Below are 21,375 nucleotides of genomic sequence, written 5' to 3'. Positions count from 1 at the left end.
GACATATAATATGCGGGGCAGGACATTCATTTTAAATATGTTAATTCTCCCCATCCAGGAAGTATGCAAGGATCTCCAGGAGGATAGATCTGCTATTAAGCGTCTTTGTAAAGGGATGTAGTTAGTGTTGAATAAGTCTTGTGTGTTTTTTGTAAGCTGAATCCCCAAATATTTTAGTGATTTTTCCTGCCATCGGAAAGGACAGGTGTTTTTTAGTTGAGTAAGGTGGGCCTGATCGAGGGAAATATTAAGTATTTCTGATTTTGATTTATTAATTAGAAAATTGGAGGCGAGCTGAAAATCCCTCAGGTGTTGTAGCACATGTGGTAGTGAAGTGAGTGGATTGGTGAGGGTAAATAATATGTCGTCAGCGTACAACATGATTTTATAGTTTCTTTCTTTAATTCTGACTCCCTCTATGTCTACATCATTCCTAATTTTAACCGCCAGAGCTTCAACCGCACACGCAAACAGCAGAGGGGACAGGGGGCACCCCTGTCTCGTACCGTTGCTTATTTGGAAGGGCTGAGACAATACCCCATTCACCTGGACCCTAGCCGATGGGGAAGAATATAATGCCATAATTTTCGATATAAAGGGGGACCCAATTCCAAATTTTTCTAATATTGACCGCAAAAATTTCCACCGGACGCGGTCGAAGGCTTTCTCCGCGTCCGTGGAAATCAATACTAGTGGGATATTTTGTGATGTCGCGTAATCTATAATGTCAATGGCTCTTACCGTATTGTCCCTAGCCTCTCTACCAACAACAAAGCCTACTTGGTCCATATCAATTATCTGGGGAATGACAGGGTTCAGTCTGTTGGCCAGCAATTTAGCATATATTTTTATATCATTATTTAATAAGGATATAGGTCTAAAATTTTCCACTCTATCTGTATTCCTACCCGGTTTGGGGAGCACCACTATATTTGCAGTTAGGGATTCCTCTAGAAAAGGGTTCTTTTCCGAAATGGGTTGAAATAATTCTAATAATTGGGGGGATAATATATCAGTAAATTTTTTATAGTAGTAGGTTGTAAAGCCATCAGGGCCAGGTGCTTTCTCATTAGGGAGATCTTTAATTATGCACTTTATTTCCTTTAGTGTGAAAGGTTCGTTAAGGCGGGATCTTTCCTCTTCCCCTATATTTGGTAGCATTAGTTGATCTATAAATGTGTGGGCGTTATCCGGGGAGGGTTCCTGCAGGTTATATAATTTCTCGTAATAAGCGCGAAAAGCTTCAGCAATATGTGCAGATGAAGTGCTCTCCCCCCCCCTATGGTCTTTTATTTTCATTATAAAGGATTTATTAGTTTTGCGTTTCAGCTTCCTTGCGAAAAGCCTGCTACATTTGTTGTTACCCTCATAAGACATTTGTTTTAATTTGAGAGCGGATACCTTACACTCTTTGTCTATAATCATATTAAGCTTTCCTCTATAATCCAGCAAGCTGTCTAGTGTTTGTGTATCATTTGGGTCTTGTTTATGAGCTTTCTCCAGTTCCTCAATCTTATTCAAAACTGACTCAAAATAAGTTCTTTGCTGTTTAATTTGGTGTGCTTTTATACTCATAAGTTCCCCCCTAAGGACCGCTTTATGGGCTCCCCATCTGTGTTTAATGTCAATATCTGAATTGGAATTAAACTGGAAGAACTCCTCCAGAGCTTTTTCTATTTTTACTGTGTATGTAGGGTCGTCAAGGAGTCTGTCGTCCAACTTCCATAGGTAGCTAGTACCTTCCCTGGTATCCCAATGCATTCTGCAGCGGACCATTGAGTGGTCAGTCCATGATGTGGGGAGTATCCTACAGTTCTCAACCATAGCTAGACTAGTAACATCCGTAAGGATGTAATCTATCCTGGAATATCTAACATGGGGGTGAGAATAGAATGTGTAATCCTTCACTGTTCTGTTAAGTATTCTCCATGTGTCGTGTAGGGCTAGATCTCTAAGGTTTTTTTTTAGCTTATTAATGATTGCGTGTGCAGTAGAGGATGTCCCTGAGGAGTTATCCATTGTGGGGTCCAATGTACAATTGAGGTCTCCACATACTATCAAGGTGCCCCTCGCTGTGTCTAGTATGGCGTTAGATAGGGTTTTAAAAAATGTGTCTTGTGATGTGTTTGGGGCGTATGCGCTGACCAATGTTACTTGTTTATGAAACAACTTGCCCACTAGAATTAGGTATCTCCCTGAGGTATCCCTTATGCACTTGTGGGCTTGGAATGCTATACCCTTCCTAAACAGTATGCCAACCCCACACTTTTTTGTGTTGTTGGAAGCGTAATAAGAATCTCCGAATTTGTATTTAAACGTCTGGGGTTCTCTATTCTTTAAGAAGTGCGTTTCTTGTATAAAGACCACGTCACCCTTCCTTTCTTTAAAATCTCTCATAGCTACCTGTCTCTTGGATGGACTGTTGAGGCCCTTAGCGTTAATGGAAATGAAGGTGATTCCCTTCTGCTTATTTATTGATACCATTTATTATATTGTGTTGAGAGCACCCATAGTCACCCGGGGTTCCTGTCAGGTTAATGTGTGTATGGTAAGCCCCCCAAGTTGTCATGCGCCCCCAGTAAGTCTGGACTTTGTAATTTTTGTACGTCAGTCTATAAAAATCTAAAAAACTAACAAGAACATATAATAATTTTGTAAAAACAACCATTAAACAGTGAACTGTTTGAACAAAGTAATAATTCAGTGCAAGAAAAAGGTAAAGAAGGAGGAATGCTAAACAACAACATCTCCCTCTCATGTGAATGTACTTCCCAACCACCCAACAGGCCACACAACATTTCACATAACCAGCATGTTTAGGCATAACGTTTAACTCTTCCCATCCCCACAGAGGTAAATTGCATATACATTTTTTTTTTTTTTTTTTTTTTTTTTTGAAAATTGGACACAATCTCACCCATCAATGTTCCGCTTCATGTCTCTTGGATGGTAGAACTCATGGCATTTTTGTTGATAGGGTCATTTCTGTCCTTTTTTCGTTTGCCATAGCCCACTAGCTGCCATCGGTTTCTTCCCTGAAGTGAGCTCTGATCCGATTGCTCCTCAAGATCAATGCTCCCCTGGGTATCAAAGTCCGGGGGAGTGTTGAAGGTTATGTTTAGTCCCTTGGAGAGAGTCCCTAGGTCGTGTGGTTCTTTATAGGTAAAAGACTTGCCGTCGAATGAAACAACCAAGCTAAAGGGGTATCCCCAACGATATTTAATCTTTTTGTCCCTGAGCGCTCTAGTTATAAAAGCAATGTCCCTTCTCCTCTGCAGCGTGTTGGGGCTCAGGTCCAAATAGATTTGTAGGTTGTGATCCATGTATAATATGTCTCTTAGTTGGCGGGCAGCAGTCCATACCTCCTCTTTATCTTTGTATCGTAGGAACCTCAGTATCACGTCTCTCGGAGGGGCTTTGTCTGGTGGGGGAGGTCTGAGGGCCCTGTGGACCCTATCTAATTCCAAATTTGGAGCTTGTTGGTCTTTTTTCAGATGGCGAAATAGATCTTGGACATAAGTTTCCAACTCGGTATTAGTGATTTTCTCTGGTATACCGCGAATCCTTAGATTATTTCTACGGTTTCTATTGTCCATATCATCTAGTCTGTCCTGTAGTGCGGACATTTTAGCTTCATGTATGTTAGCTTGTGTTATAATTGAATCAGTCAGGGTATTCAGTGTCTCCTGTGTCCCCTCTATATCCTCCAGTCTAAGCCCAATCTCTGAGACCTCTTTTCTTATAGTTGAAAGCTCTGATTTGATTAAGTTCTTTAAGGAATCAAAGTCTGTTTTTGAAGGGAGATTGGCAATATCAGATTTTAGTTGATTCATTAGCTCCACTGGAACCACTTGTTGTTGAATGTTGTCTGTATGAGACTGTGTGCTGCTCCCTGTGTCTCTTTGCTCCGTAATAGTCGTGTCATTGGTGCAGAAAAAGTTGCTCACAGACACAGGCAGCGTTGCTTGTTTATTAGCTTTATCCATTTTTGGGCCCTTTCTTGTTGCCATTGCGGTCGAAGAATAAAACTTCCTTTATCACACTTGGGAGTACACTGTTCCCCTTCGCCAGTTTTAATAAACACCAGCAGACCGGAGCACCAGGGAAATGAGGATGAGAGACTGTTTATTTTCCTTCCTTGTATTTAAGCTTTACATGTGGGTAGCGTGCCTGGTTTTTCGGTCACCTGTGTCTTATTTACATTACTGCTGTGCCCCTGTTGTGGTGTCGGCAAGTTCCTCTATAATTCGTCCAGCCGCATATCTAAAGTAACGGGCTTACGCCACGTGAAAGTGTAGCTCAGATCTCGGCATGTTTAATGACGTGTACCCGATTGGGGTATGTGCGGCAGTGTCGGCCAGATTGACTGTTAGTAGCCTACAGGGCTGTTTGACAGTACGCCCCGGGCTAAATGTGTTTCCACCTCTGTCACTCCATACACCCATGCAGAGACCGGGAGAGCTGATGGTATTATTAGGCAAGATGGCGCCGGTCCCCGTGGGTATATGAGCGTGTCTTTACAAGTGCTGATTACAGACCTGCGGTCACGGCATGGCTCCCCTCGGGTTTCCGCGAACGCAGGGTGTCTTTAGGTGTGAGTTGTGGCCGTCTGCAGTGTCGGTGGCCGGTGGCAGTTTGAGGGAAATGAGTTATCTAGACCGGAGCTCTATCTCAGTGCGGCCATGTTCCGGCACGGCCAGGCTCCGCCTCCATACTGTTTAGTTTTTTATATATAAGATTTATAATTTTATGTTACCATCTCAAAGTGTTTAATGTCCCTTTAAGGACTTAACTAAGTTTTCCTAGACTAATATTTTTCTTTTCTTATCTTTATTTGAAAAATTATTAATTATAATAATTCTTTATTAGTAGTGGTTAAAGGGACATTCAACACTTCCATTAACATGATCTGATATTGAAAATAAAAAACTGAAGATCCGCCTGCACTATACCCCTCCTGCCTTGCCGCCTTGCTTCTGTCCTAATCAGCGTAGCTAACTACTCTAATACCCGGTAAATATGGCAGCCAAACTCCCCCCACCGTTACGTAGCTGCCTTCTTCTTCAACTGATAAGCAAATCAGAATCCAGTCCGTACTACGTAACGGTGGGGGAGTTCGGCTGCCATATTTACCGGGTATTAGAGTAGTTAGCGACGCTGATTAGGACAGAAGCAAGGGGGCAAGGCAGGAGGGGTATAGTGCAGGCGGATCTTCAGTTTTTTATTTTCAATATCAAATCATGTTAACGGAAGTGTTGAATGTCCCTTTAACTACTAATACATAGTTTAGTATTTTGCTTACAAATCATTTGTGGTTTTTAAAATCATGAGATTGTTTTCTTGTATTGTAATTCAATAAAAAAAGAATAAACTTAACAACAATTATAAACCATAAGGCTGAAAACGTTGATGTGTAAGGAAATGAACAAAGCACAATATATGATTAAAAAAAAAAAAAAAAAAAAAGATTTTAGACACCAGGAAAGGAAGAGTGAAAGACACACTTTTTTTTCCCAGAAATTACACTCAACAAGAATAGAAAGGGAAGAAAATTACTGACAAGGAACAGAGATAAAGGGGTAGATTTAACAAGTGACCGCTTCTCCATAACTTGTCCGATGCCTCTGAGGCTGCGGTCTTCAATCCGCCCGATCCTATACGATTGGGCTGATTGACACCCCCTGCTAGTGGCCGATTGGCTGCAAATCTGCAGGGAGCGGCATTGCACAAGCAGTTCTGGTGAACTGCTTGTGTAATGATAAATGCCGACAGCGTTCACATTCAGCGATGTCTGTCGGACATGATACGCTACAGAGAATCATGTCGGACAGACATTGGTAAATCTACCCCAAAGCCTTGAAGAGGAGTGAACAAAGTTGGATGAACGGAAGATGGGGATAAAGATATCAAAGAAAAAAATGTGCCCCATAATTTGCTTAAAACATAACTCCCACCCCCCCTTAATTCACAACACCTGTTTAGTACAACTTCCCAGACTGTAGTTAAGTCTGTTGTTCATTTCAGCAGCTACTGATTATAGAAATCATGTCTAGAATAGGAGACTTTATGAACAGGACAGATGAATAATTAGAGACAATAGTGAAACTACAGGTGATATCCACGGGAAGCTACAAAGTCAGTTAATCATGAATGTCAGTGATTATCTCTTCTGGATATTATGTATTTGTTTGAGTTATTATTTTCGTATGAGTGAAGAAATACTGTCTCAACTATTAAAATATATAGGAAAACTGAAGATCCAATGGTACCGTATGACCTGAACATTTAAAAACGTCTGTATAAAGAAAATGCATTTGGTACATTGTACTGCAGCTAAAGTATGTATGACACAGGTCTAGATGACCTGCCAAAGTCAGATTTTTTCCTAAGTCATTATTGCTATGAATAAAGTAACATACCTTTCTACGTCTGTTTTCCAGTTCTAAATTCCTTAATGTTCCATTTGACAGCTACAATTAAACCTGCAATGCAAGGAAAAAAAAATATAGTCCTTAATAAAATTATATAAAATACTCATTATGCATAGCTCATTCAAACAGTAACAAGTCAATATAGAAAACCATATAAAAAAAAAGTGCATTAAAATTTGCAAGCACATATATTTTATACACACTGTATAAAGAAACCTTTGAGATGTTGGGTTAGGGCTGTGGCGTTTTTAACCATTTGGTGCAAGGTGGGTATTTGTATTCATGCTTTTTGTGGGTAGGTGGGAAAAGGGTTGAAACTAAAATGTTAGGGGTGTTAGTTGCATTTGTGAGGAGAAGAGAGTATATTTATGTTACAATGATAGAGACTAAAGGGCCGAATTATCAAGCTCCATGCCCCTGTTTCCGCCGCGAGCCTTCAGGTTCGTCAGAAACAGCAGTTATGAAGCAGCGGTCTAAAGACCACTGCTCCATATTTTGTCCACCTGCTCTGAGGCTGATCCTAAACGTTCAGGCTGATTGACACCCCCAGCTGCAGGGGGCAGCATTGCACAAGCAGTTCACAAGAACTGCTTGTGCAATGATAAATGCCGACAGCGTATGCTGTCGGCATTTATCAATGTGCGGCGGACATGATACGCTACATTGTATCATGTCCGCTCGCACGTTCATAAATCGGTCCCTAAGTTATTTAGGGTTAACTATGATAGTTTGCTCAGGCACAATGACAACTCACAAATAAATTGTTTGTAATAATGGTATTTAACACTGTTTAGTTAAAGGGACAGTATACACCATTGTTCATATAACTGCATGTAATGGACACTACTATAAAGAAGAATATAGTGGTATATACTGATATAAAAATCCAATATAAAACCTTTAAAAAACTTACTTAGAAGCTCCCAGTTTAGCACTGTTGATGAGCTTAGACTGGGACACCCAGTGAAAGGGGTTTAGAATGCCGGGAGAGCAGACACTCCCCCCTCCCCTGCAAATGAATCTATAGACTTTAGTATACATCTAAAACTTGGTTAGGAGTCCGAAAATCAGCACAATGTTATTAAAAAATAAGCAAAACTATACATTGTTACAAAAACACTCTCAAATGGGGCTAAATAAATGGATCATCTAAAAAACATTTAAGCAAAGAAAAATCTAGTGTACAATGTCCATTTAAAGGGACAGTCTACACCAGAATATTTATTATTTTAAAAGATAATCCCTTTATTACCCATTCCCTAGTTTTGCATAACCAATACAGTTATATTAATACACTTTTTACCTCTGTGATTATCTTGTATCTAATTCTCTGCAAACTGCCCCTTATTTCATTTCTTTTGACAGATTTGCATTTTAGCCAATCAGTGATGGCTCCTAGGAACTCCACGTGCGTGAGCACAGTGTTATCTATATGAAACACATGAACTAACACTCTCTAGTGGTGAAAAGCTGTCAAAATGCCCTGATCTAAGAGGCGGCCTTCAAGGGCTTAGAAATTAGCATATGAACCTCCTAGATTTAGCTTTCAACTAAGAATACCAAGAGAACAAAGCAAAATTGGTGATAAAAGTATATTGGATAATTGTTTAAAATTACATGCCCTATCTGAATAAGGAAAGTTTGTTTTGGACTAGACTGTCCCTTTAACCCCTTAAGGAACAAGGACGTACAGGGTATGTCCTACAAAAAAGGTCAGTTAACAACCAAGGACGTACCCTGTACGTCCTCAGGGGTTTCAAGCGCTTCCATCGCTTTCAAGGTATTGCTGTGATGCCTCAATATTGAGGCATCACTGCAATACCTTTTTTGACACACCAATGCCACTCTGTGGCCCTCTCTGCATCGGCCAGCGATGATGCCGATAGTTGATGGGTGGGAGCCATTGAAGGGAGGCGGGTGTGCGGCCCATCTCTGGGGGAATAACTTTTCAAAAGGGATCTGGGAGGGGGGTAGGGTATGGAGGGGGGGGCAGCTACACTACAGAAAAAGTGGGCTTTATTTTTAAAAAAGCCACATTTGATTGCAAATTGGGTACTGGCAGACAACTGTCAGTACCCAAAATGGTGGCAAATAGTTAGTGGGGGGAGGGTTAGAGAGCTCTTTGGGGGGGATCAGGGAGGTTGGAGGCTAAGTGGGTATCCCACACAGCAGAATATATTTAAAAAAATAAAAATAATTTTAAAAAAGCCTTTTATTTTAGTACTGGCAGACTTTCTGCCAGTACTTAAGATGGCGGGGACATTGTGGGGTGGGGGAGGGAAGAGAGCTGTTTGGGAGGAATCAGGGGGTGTGATGTGTCAGGTGGGAGGCTGTTCTCTACACTAAATTAAAGCTACCTAATTAACCCCATCACTGCTGGGCATAATACAAGTGTGGGGAGCAGCGGCATTTAGCAGCCTTCTAATTACTAAAAAGCAAGACCAAAGCCATATATGTCTGCCATTTATGAACAAAGGGGATCCCAGAGAAGTATTTCCAACCATTTGTGCCATAATTGCACAAGCTGTTTGTAAATAATTTCAGTAAAAAAACAAAATTAGTAAAAAAAAGTGAACGATTTTTTTTAGTTGATCAAATTTGGCGCTGAAATGGTGGCATGAAATATATCAAAATGGGCCTAGATGAATACTTTGGGTTGTCTACTACACTACAGCTAAAATTAACCCTATAAGCTCCCTACAAGCTACCTAACTAACCCCTTCACTGCTGAGCCTACTACAAGTGGTGCACAGCGGCATTTAGCAACCTTCTAATTACCAAAAAGTAATGCCACAGTCATAAATGTCTGCTATTTCTGAACAAATGGGATCCCAGAGAAGCATTTACAACCATTTGTGCCATAATTGCACAAGTTGTTTGTAAATAATTTCAGTGCGAAACCTAAAGTTTGTGAAAAAGTGACCGATTTTTTTTATTTGATCGCATTTTGAGGTGAAATGGTGGCATGAAATATACCAAAATGGGCCTAGATCAATACTTTGGGTTGTCTACTAAAAAAATATATACATGTCAAGGGCTATTCAGGGATTCCTGACAGATATCAGTGTTCCAATGTAACTATCGCAAATTTTGAAAAAAAAAAAAAATGGTTTGGAAATATCAAAGTGCTACTTGTATTTATTGCCCTATAACTTGCAAAAAAAAGCAAAGAACATGTAAACATTGGGTTATTTCTAAATTCAGGACAAAATTTAGAAACTATTTAGCATGGGTGTTTTTTGGTGGTTGTAGATGTGTAACAGATTTTAGGGGTCAAAGTTAGAAAAAGTGTTTGTTTTTTTCAATTTTTTCATCATATTTTATATTTTTTTTATAGTAAATTATAAGATATGATGAAAATAATGGTATCTTTAGAAAGTCAATTTAATGGTGAGAACGGTATATAATATGTGTAGGTACAGTAAATGAGTACGAGGAAAATTACAGCTAAACACCGCAGAAATGTAAAAATAGCCTTGATCCCAAACGGTCAGAAAATTGAAAAGTGCTGTGGTCCTTAAGGGGTTAAATACAGAAACCATAGGGACTATCTTGTCAGCTGTCAGTGCAGAAGTCTAGGTGCTTTTCCCCACCAGGATATCAATCACTAGTGAAACATAACTGTTTGCGACAGGGGTGTCAGTATTTACTAGCACTGTCACACAATACTCTAAACAGAAATGTGACCCAGCACATATGGCACATGCTACATTTGCTCACAAAACAATATATCAAAAGATCCTACAACACAGATTTACTAAGTATTATTCTGAAAAATGTATTTAAAAACTTTAGCAATTACTTTCTGTTGTATATATGTACACATCTTAACATATTTGCCTTGTATTCTATCTCAAAATGTATTTAGTAATAAATAAATAAAAACAAAATACAGTTAATTTATTTATTAAATTCATAGCAATTTCTCGTATAGCCATGCCTTAAGTTCCAAACACCTCATAGCAAAAATGTTATATGCTAGTTTCATTTTTATTTTAATAATGTTTTTTCCTTTAATGTTTTTTAGTGTTTATGGTTTGCAGTTAACTCACAAATAAAATTTGAATTAAATGTATGTCTGTAACAAGCAATAATAAGAGGTTGAAAAACAAAGGTTTAATATAAGCCTTATTTGCCCTTAAACCATGACTATCATTAAGCTATAATGGTAAGAAAACCATAACAGTGTGGTAGTTAGCTCTGTTCCTGACAGGGCAGTCATTATATCATCGATTTACCTTAGATACACACATATATATATATATATATATATATATATATATATATATATATATATATATATATATATATATATATATATATATATATTCCAGCAAGGCAAGATCCACTGCCCACGCAGTGTCACTGTCTGTAATGTTTTGGCTATCTGGCTTCATATGGTAAGGGAGCATGATAAGTGTCCCTTACCATATGAAGGCAGATAGGATGCGGCTCCCGCTAACTAAGCTGACAGCAGGGACTGCAAAATGCACCTATGTGTTGGACGTAGGTACTATGTCAACATAGTACACTGGGCAAAGTACTGATTGACGTGGTACCTAAGCCAATTTAACGCAAGGGGTTAAACTTTGCAGTTTTTATTTTCATTTTTTTTTTTAAAATAGTTTTTATTGAGGTTGTGCGAAATGTACAACATACTTTGAATGCCACATTACATAAATGACAAGTTTTCAGGTTTGACAAAAGTTATCAGACTGAACATAAACGAGATTACACAAAGTAGAAACAATATGGCTCCTCCAACCTCTTTTTTAGATTATATTCTGTGTTTGATTCCTCCCAATACAAAGAAGGCCACTCTTGGACCTAATCATCATCATAAAACATAGGAGAGGAGGATTAGTATTTGAAGTGGCCACTTTTGGACCAAGGAAAAATTGCTATGTGATTAGCTAATGAGCTGGAGTAAGGATATATAATACAATGATATACATTAGTGTTTAACTATATACATTTTAATAGAGGAAATATTTAGACCGGTAACTTACCGGTCTAAATATTTCCTCTATTAAAATGTATATATATACCGGCGGTAAGTATGTGAGGTTTATAATAACATAACTAGAAATGTTGTATAATAATAAGAAGGAATTAGCGCCTAAATGATTATGGACCAGGTGTTGAGATGAGTTCACTTGTCTTTTTAATGTTGGGGGGTTTGACTATAGAGTGATATATATCTGGTTCTATTCTTAATAATAAGGAATTCCGTATTGAGTCTCATAGAGTTTCAGTTTATGATGTTGTTATATCACAAGTTTGGGAACATGTAAGGAGTGTTTGTTTAAGAGCTATCCTATGATGTTATAGAGTATATAACTTGCTATATGGTCTACCCCCCTAGCAAGAACTGAGGTGCTGGAACATAATTAAATAAATAGATCAATAAAACTTGATTACCTTAACCATAAGTATGCAATATGTGATGTCTACACTAGTGATCCTGCATTTATATGTAGTTAAAGATGTTAACATAAGGAATGGCATAAGGTTTAGAGGCAATCTGTGGGCAGATATGTCTCCTCTTATTAACTACGGACCCCTTGGCAGGCAAATAAGAGATAGTACTATTTGGGGGGGGGGGGGGTAATATCTGCTACCTGTAAGCTATAGGCTCTTTAAACCAATAATTGTATAACAGACACATATTAATCTTATTACAAGTAGGGAGCATAATGAACATTCAAAAATAGTTGGTCCACAGTTCTAGGGCTTATTCATGAAAAAGCAGATTAATATTAACTTCAACGGTTATGCCCCTATTAAATATAGCAGGGTTAGGTTAGGCTTCAAACAGTTTGTCATAAAGTAAACAAATCCTGTATCTTGTAGTTTGATAAAAGTATATACCAACCTACAGAGAGTGTACATTCAACTGCAGAAGAATGATTCATTTTTAACCAGAAAATCATGTGTGCACAAGTCTTAGGGGCCCCTGACATTAACTAACCCCATTTTAGCCTAAAGTAATCTGTATATTATAGAGAGCAATGAGTGTCCAAGGTTGGCTTACAGTTATCAAGGACAGTGTAAATATCCCAGGTTAGATGTGTAATAATAATAAAAACAAACAAACAGAGGAGGATACAGAGAAAACTAATGGTAGAAAATTAAACACCCTGGGAGAAGTATGATAATACTGAGTAATAGAGTTACAGTTTGTGATGAGAGGCCGTCAAGTAAAAGTTCCAATTGTTCCCAAGGCCAGTGAAACTAGATAAGGCCATATGGAGAATGAATCCGCAGCCTGATGATGTATAATCTCTTACCCGATGCCGGCTTTAAAGGAGCAAAAGTCTAAGTATTCGGCTCGTGTAGGGATCTGTGTAGCTGTAAGTCTGTGTTGTGAGAAATATGTACAGCGTCAGCAGTGGGTCACTTGTCTTCAATCCTAGTAGCCAAAGTGCTCTACTTCTCTTGGCTGTATACAAGGGTCCCAGGCACTCCGGAGTCTGACCACGGGAGTCGTCCGCCATTCCCTGGCCAGACAATGAGGGCATGTGGACCATCTTCTCCTTAGAATCAAGGTAAGGATTTGGAGTAGGAGGTTGCTGAGACAGTAGTTGCTGTGCGGCTAGGATCAATTTTCCAGCAGGCCTCAGGCCGAGTTCCATCGGGTTAAAGTCTCTCTCGGTCTTATTTATAAGGGGCTGATTAGATGTGGAAGATGTCACAATTCCTCCATATTCACAGGGGTTCTCTGGTAGGGACCTTGGGATCAGATCTGTTAATGAGTTCACCCTTACTGGGTATTGAAGTGAGGTAATATTTTCTTCCCGGGCAGCCCTCCTCACAGTTATAATCAGGTCTTTGAAGCTGTTATCCAATTTGCATACTAGGTCTTGTAATAGGGCTTGTATGAGTCTGTGAGGATCCTCCATGATAGATGGTTGCATATTAGCAGCCGATCTAAAGGGGGGGGGGGTTGGGAGCTCGAGTATAGGCCTCTGTAGTTGACAACGGGCTAGATCGGATCCCGACCAGTTAGAGTATTCAATTTCAATAGTCCTTCTTTTCTATTTTAATGCATATAGATTCTGTATACAGCAGTGTATTTAGAATTGCAATTTTACAAATTCTGATTATGCTTTGACAGTTTCTGTATAACTTTAACAAATTAAGGTCATGCTTTGTATATTTATTAGTGTCTTTACAAATTACATTGCACTTTGTATTTCTTCCATGGACCAGATAATTAAAGATTCTCTAGTTTGGAGAGAAATTATAGTGCAGACTTCCCAGGGGCTGAATTTTATAAGAAAAAGGGCGGAACCTGGAAGTCCCAGAGAGATGAGAGATGCCTTCCATAGAAAGTAATGAGGCTATCTGGGATACAGAAATTAACAGGGGGAGAGAAGTTAAGATGAGAACACCTGGGACTGATATAAAGGCTCAGTTTGCAGCAAATACACTATATCTTACTTTTCTGTCAGTTAAATAAGTGTATTGTGAATTTTGAGCAAACTTCACCTGCATACAGCTAGTGTGAAAAATTCAGTGAAACCAGCTTGTTTAAACTGCTTACAGTATTTCACAAAAATTGTGAAAAAACTTCAGACATACCTTGCAAACTCCCCTGTTCAGCTCAGGGATCTCCCCTGTCCCTCCAAACTTTATGAAGCTGTGTTTTATTGTATAATAGAGCAACTACAAAGGGCAATGCGATTTGTAAAACATGCACAATATACAAAGTATGATCCTAATTTGCCAAAGCAACACAGAAATGGTCAAAGCATAGTAAGATTTTGTAAAAGCACTGATGAATCTAAATCTAAATGCATAAACATACAAAAAGAAAGTAAAAAGCTTAAATGTAACAATACTGAAAGACCCAATCTGCAGTGTAAAGTAATATAAAATACAAAATACAGTAATATAAAATACAAAGTGTAAGTGTAATAAAAGTCTCATGTCATGCAGTGCTATATTGCACTGGACTTGTCTCTCCTTACCATACAGAAATGCAGAGAACACATCTTAGAGAAGTATAGCAAAATTTGCCCTCTAGAATCTTTTGAGAGATGTCGCAGTGCTTATGGAACATTTTAGATCATCTCATTTGAATGGAGAGCTTTATGGGAGGCATCTTTTTGGGAATTCCAGGTTCTGCCCTTTTTCTTTTAGCATTCAGTGAGTTCAGTCCCTGTAAAGTCTGCAGTGCACTTTCCCCTCAAGCAGGAACATCTTTAATCATCAGGTCCTTAAGAGTTCATTTCTGTTGTTGCAATATAATTGATAAACAGCACCACTTCCAATTAAAGAGATAGTACAACAGGCATATATGCATATGTATTAATAATATATGATTTAGTAAATATAAATTGGATGACAGCCTAAACGCCTAAGCAAAGGTTAAGTTAGGTTAAGAAGTAGTGATCTTAAGGGCTCACAAGCTCTATCTGTAGTGTGATAAATGGAGCCCTATAAACGTTTTTAGAAAAAGACACACAAATATAGCAATTCTAAATAAATAAAACAGAATCAGTGGTGAGTTGTTCTTTATGACTTCATTAAAAAGGGGAAAATAAAAAGTAAAGAAATAAGATTTAAAAAAAATAATTAAAAAATAAATAAAATATATATATACACAAACATACAGTATATATATATATATATATATATATATATATATATATATATATATATATATATATATATATATATATATATATATATATATATATATATATAGAGACAAAAGATAAATGAACCAGTAGAAAGAATCCACTGAATCACTCCCAGGCGCTCACTATCAAATAAAGCAATGCCACAAGGTATATACTCTATACCCAGCACCTCATAGAGGTATATATATTTTCAGTAGGTAGTATCCAGCTGCCAAAACCCAAAAAGAATAGAGGAGACCTATCACTCCTCAAAAAGGGACATAAAAAGAAAGGGGCAGGGTGGCGCAGACAGCTCAAACTAAAAATATATATAATAGATAAAAGATAAATATATAAAATTTATACAGTTTATAGTAAAATATTATAGCAATGCATAGTTAAAAATAACATAAAATAAATAATTAATATAATGCAGTATGTTACAAATGTCCATAAGCAATATCAAAAATCCTAAACGATCAGAGGTAATCAGGAGCACATCAAATGTAGAGGATAGAGTCTTCAGATTTTAATCCCCTATTAGATGTGCACTTACTTGAATGAACCTCAATCACATGAGGTAAGAATGTAGCACTTTCAAAACAGAATGAGGCACTCCCTGTAGAAAAGATAGAATCATCCACTGGATCTCCCAGAATGCAGACTTCTGTATCTTGGAATATGGATAGTAGAATCCTCCAAAGGTCCTCGTGCTCTCTTTAGTAAGTAGTAACTTCCAATTCCAGAGTTGGTGTCTCACTTTATATCAGCTTAAGTTTAGCTGCAATGTGCTTCTCTCCGAGTCAGAAAACACTCTGGAGGCATCTTTAAATAAAGGCATCTTTACATCAATGGCATAAAAACCAAGCCAGAAAGACTGAAACAATCTGGGAAGTGTTATCAGCTTCAGTTATTCCTATTTTTTTTTATACTTCCTGATTTTTTTTTAGAAGTGCAAGGAAACACCATCAGATGTTATGAAAAAAAACCTAACCTCATTTTAATGTGATTGACACAGGCAGGCAATATATTTAATAAACTATTTAATTAATATCTGTATCAGACTCCTATGTTTAGGTAATATATTTGTCTTTATGGTTTTAAACAAGGGGCTTGAATCTGTAGAGCAGCCTCGTCTGGCAAGATTATATAAGAATTATGATTTTTTATTACTTTAATATATAATATTTCAGGATTTAATATTTTTATATTCATATTCATAGGCACTTTTATATATAAAATATTAAATTCCACATCATTCTTAAATATTCTTATACTTTTACTGAATGTAAACTGTGTGCAAATTATACTTTTTATGTCTCCTGTTTACTTCAATGGGAAACAAAAGCAAACTTCCAAATGCTATTTTGGTAATTCAAAATTTAAATATGACAACTCTGGAAGCTGCATTTGGTGCAGTTAGTACTTTTGCTTGGACTTTCCCTGTTGCAGTTTCCCAGCTCCAGTACCTTATCGATTGCTGTGCCTATTTGTTTTTCCTGTCCCCAGCCCTGTCTTTATCTGCTGCTGCCTGGATTCAGCACCCTCGTATTCTTTGCTTGATCCAGAAGCGGGCACTCCCCTTAGCTTGGCCAAGAAGTTGGCACTCCTCTTTGCTTGGCCCAGTAGTGGGAACTCCCCTTTGCTTGACCCAGAAGTGGGCACTCCCCTTTGCTTGAAACAGAAGTGGTCATTTCAGAACTTGACTCTTACCTGTCTGAATTTGCACCTGAACATCAGCTATACATGTACAGTTTGCTTCAGTTAACTCTTGCCTGTACCTGTTTTCTTTTTCAGGACATTACTTGCTATTTTCCTGTGTAACTTTCTCCTAATAAACATGTCTGTTGTTGTATATATTTGAGTCTCCAGTCTATTGCTATGCAGTCTGCCCAGCTTCAAACTACCCCTGCCATTGGGCTTCGCCCTGTTATAGAGATCATAACCCTGACACACATTTTAAAAAAATAAATTGCAGTTTTCCCACACAATAAAAATTTATGCTGAACAGACTAATTCCACTTCCAAACATTAGTATAAAATACAAATAAAACAGCAGTCCCAGAGTAAGGCAACATCCACTGCCCTCATTTAACACTGCACATGCACCACATACATGTGCAACAAATTGTGCAAAAACAGTGCTTGCCAATCATCCCTCACATGCAAGCAGTCTATGGGTATTAGCAAGTTGAAGAAGTAGCAGTCATAATATGGCAGATTAAAATCACCCTGGACCGATCAGACGGACCCAACTGGGGTAATTGATTGCTTGCACGACAGTAGGGGGAAGGATTGTACAAGAGTGGTCTTGTGCAATCATGTGATGCTTGAGGGTGAGTTTAGGTGGACAAGTTCCCTACAGGAGAAACTGGTCCATCTGCAGCTTCTTTAATGGGGGACTTTAAGACTTAGAAAAGGTGAGGGTTAAAACTTTAAAAATTAAAAATGGATAAAATGCGTAAACAGTGTGATACTGTGTATTGTATTGATAAATGCAGAAATAAAGTTTGGTTCTCATGATTATTACGTTATGTAACAATGTTTAATAAAATTGTTGTAAACTGCATATTATTTCACTTATTCACTTTGGAAACTTCTGGAGGTGTTATTTTTTTCTGACAGTTCTTTTAATGACTATCAGCCCGCTGAAAACGCTAAACACCACCAGTGTACACAAATCCAAAACATTAGTATAAATGACAAATTACACAGCAGACCTATAGTAATGCCACCCTACCATTGTTATATTTTCAGACATTTTCATACATTATAACAACAAACTGAAACACTTGCTGTAAGTTTATTTAAAACACAGGATATTCCAAGTATGCTGTTGTGCTTTTAACGATGCCAACTTCCCTGAGATTACAATGTTCAATCATTATAACCTTTGCTCTCATCTTAATAGTAGCTAATCCTGTAAAGTGTTCCACAGCCTGTTTTTGTTGGCTGGGTGTCTCCTGTAGCGTCTTCACGTATAATGCTCTCACTAAACATGTCTGATGAAGAGTTGTTGTTTTTTCATCAATAGGACACAAACATTCTATTGTTTGAAGAGGAGTAGGAAAAAATGCCAAAACATTGACTGAATGCTTGCGTAACTAGCTGTATTTAATCTGCACAGTTCCATCAAAAACAACTACCCTATTTTGATTCTCACTGTTTATCTGGGCGGATGCCATGCTGCACCTATATGCATATATAAATATAAATTTGTGCAGAAGTCTCTTGTAATATTTTATGTAGTTTTTTATTTACTACTTTCGCTGTAATATAAGGGGATTACCTAAACAGGAGCATTGAAATTATTTCTACAAAGGTTGCAAAATGTTAAAAATGTCCGGATCTCGTTTTAGCACAGATAAATAAACCAGGTTCTGTTAGGGTTGACACCTTTAGCTAAGGCCAAACCGGAACACTCTTGTGCCGCACAAAGCAAAAACAATATTGCATAGTATACACTATGCATAATACATTTACACAAACTCACACAGACATTCTCTCTCTCACACACCCACACTTACACATAGGGGCCGATTTATCAAGTGTCTGGTGGACATGATCCGCTGTAGAGATCATGTCCGCCAGACATCGATAAATGCAGACAGCATACACTGTTGGCATTTATCATTGCACAAGCAGTTCTGGTGAACTGCTTGTGCAATCCCGCCCCCTGCAGATTCAGGGCCAATTGGCGGCCAGCAGGGGGTGTCAATCAGCCTGATCGTATGAGATTGGGCGGATTGATTTCCTCAGCCTCAGAGGCAGTGAACAATTTAAGGAGCAGCGGTCTTAAGACTACTGCTTCTTAACTCCTGTTTCCGGCAAGCCTGAAGACTTGTGTGGAAACAGGCATATATGGCCCCATTCGGGGGTAGCCCCCCTGCAGACTCGCAGCCAATCGGCCGCCAGCAGGGAGGTGTCAATCAACCCGATCGTACTCGATCGGGTTCAATTGTTGCGATTCCTGTCTGCCTTTTCAGAGCAGGTGGACAGGGTTATGGAGCAGCGTGGACAGGGTTATGGAGCAGCGGTCTTTGTGACCGCTGCTTCATAACTGTGATTTCTGGTGAGTCTGAAGACTCGCCAGAAACACAGGCCGTCAAGCTCCTTTCGGAGCTTGATAGATAGGCCCCAGTGTATCTAACTGGAAGCTTTCCTATAAGTTCATGAACAAAATTACTCCTCCATCCCTCCTGCAAGTGTACTACACTCACAGTCTCCCCGGGAATGATCGGTCACATACATATATATATATATATATATATATATATATATATATATATATATATATATATATATATATATATATATATATAAAACAAAAGGTTGGTACAGCACTATAAATCCAGCATAGATCCAGATAATATGCCGAGTGCACGGGAACAGGAGGGGTCCTGCAGCCCCTGGAATACAAATATAGCAAAGAAGTTTTCCCAGCACTGTTTCTTTAGGATAAAATTCCTTTATTGCAGAGACAAAAGATAAAACAAACAGCTTTGTTTTGGGCCTACATAGCCCTTATTCATGCTGTAGAGTACAGGTAACAACCTTAATTTATAGCACCTGTGGTGAATTGTTGAATCCTTACTTGTCACATATACATCATCTTCTCTGTGTGCTGCTATCTAGTGGATAAAAAGAAAATAGGTTCTCCACCTGTAGATTACAATAACATTTGCTTAAAAAAAATGCTTTGATACCTATCCTGAATTCACAATCTCTTATTTATAAGGTATCTAGCTGAGTGAATAGTTCACAAATAAGCTGAGTGAATAGTTCACAATCTCTTATTTATAAGGTATCTAGCTGAGTGAATAGTTCACAAATAAAAAAATAATTACAAAAACATATGTAAATCATAATCTCTGTTCAAACCTATGGGATGCAGATTACTCAGGTGATGTACCCACCATACCTCCCTTTTTTTCAATAGAAGTTCCCCATTACCTCCTCTCCTTAGTTTTGGAATATGGTCTATAACTTGGAACCTTAATTGGCTGACTGTAATTATTTCTTTTTTAATATATTTGTGATCTATTCACTCAGCTAGATACCTTATAAATAAGAGATTGTGAATTCAAGATAGGTATCAAAGCATTGCTTAAAAACAAATTTTATTGTAATCTACAGGTGGAGAACCTATTTTCTTTTCATCCACTAGATGGCAGCACACCTCAGAGAAGATGATGTATATGTGACAAGTAAAGGTTAAACAGTTCACCACAGGTGCTATACATTAAGGTTGTTACCTGTACTCTACAGCATGAATAAGGGCTATGTAGGCCCGGAACGTAGCTGTTTGTTTTATCTTTTGTCTCTGCAATAAAGGAATGTTATGCTAAAGAAACAGTGCTGGCCTTTGCTATTATATATATATATATATATATATATATAAAACTTCGTAGGCCAGCACTCACGGTAACAATATCTGCCCAAAGTGCATTCATTAATAGACACCACTCCAAATAGCAGGAAGCACTTGTTGGGTCTGTAGCATTTTATCACCATTTATTAATATAGGTAACGTTTTGGGGTTTTACCCTGTCTTATATCGAACAAACTTTCCCCGTTGAGCACCATGTCCAAAATGTACAAAAATGTAGCATAAGTGGATAAGCAAACAAACAGTGCTAGCTATTAAGAGGCAATCTTGACTGGATAAGACATTCCTGTCTATATCGTTCTTGCTACACTATTATTAGGGCCAGATTACAAGTGGCACGTTATTTTGTGCTTTCGCTTCAACACATGCCAGAAGTAAACTTTTAACACGTGTGGGTTAGTGCGCGTATTGCAAGTTGAAGGTAAAATGTTTGCTCGCAAGTGAAAGCCGATGCACTAACTTGAGGGCTACAGATATCGCACCCGTGTTAACTTCTTCTCCCCATAGACTTGATGGAACACAAAAAACTGTTAAAAAAACAGTTATTGCTTGCGTGCTAACCTAACACTACATTAGACCTACAGCGCTAACCTGGAGGTAGTCATGAATATTTTACATTCCAGTGTTCTTCACAAAGAAGAAAAAGTTCTATTTATTTTTAAATGTATACATATATATATGTATATATATATATATATATATATATATATATATATATACACACACACCGTATATACTGTATATATATATATATATATATATATATATATGATGTATGTTTTTTAAATACATACCTATATATATATATATATATATATATATATATATATATATATATATACCTATCTATCTATCTATCTATCTATCTATCTATCTATCTATCTATATATATATATATATACACGCACACCGTATATACTGTATATAT

General features: G+C 37.9%; 1 protein-coding gene across 1 annotated transcript in view; it reads right to left on the bottom strand.

Moving 5' to 3' along the window:
- ARVCF (ARVCF delta catenin family member) overlaps positions 1–21,375 on the bottom strand; it is a 929,071-nt gene that overhangs the window by 659,043 nt on the left and 248,653 nt on the right. Inside the window, exon 2 of the mRNA XM_053701911.1 lies at positions 6,420–6,482. The gene's annotated coding sequence lies outside the window, so the exon portion shown is untranslated. The remainder of the gene's footprint in view (positions 1–6,419; positions 6,483–21,375) is intronic.

This window comes from Bombina bombina, chromosome 2 (genome assembly GCF_027579735.1).
Source record: "Bombina bombina isolate aBomBom1 chromosome 2, aBomBom1.pri, whole genome shotgun sequence".
Classification (NCBI taxonomy): Eukaryota; Metazoa; Chordata; class Amphibia; order Anura; family Bombinatoridae; genus Bombina; species Bombina bombina.
This window is presented reverse-complemented; position numbering and strand designations above follow the sequence as displayed.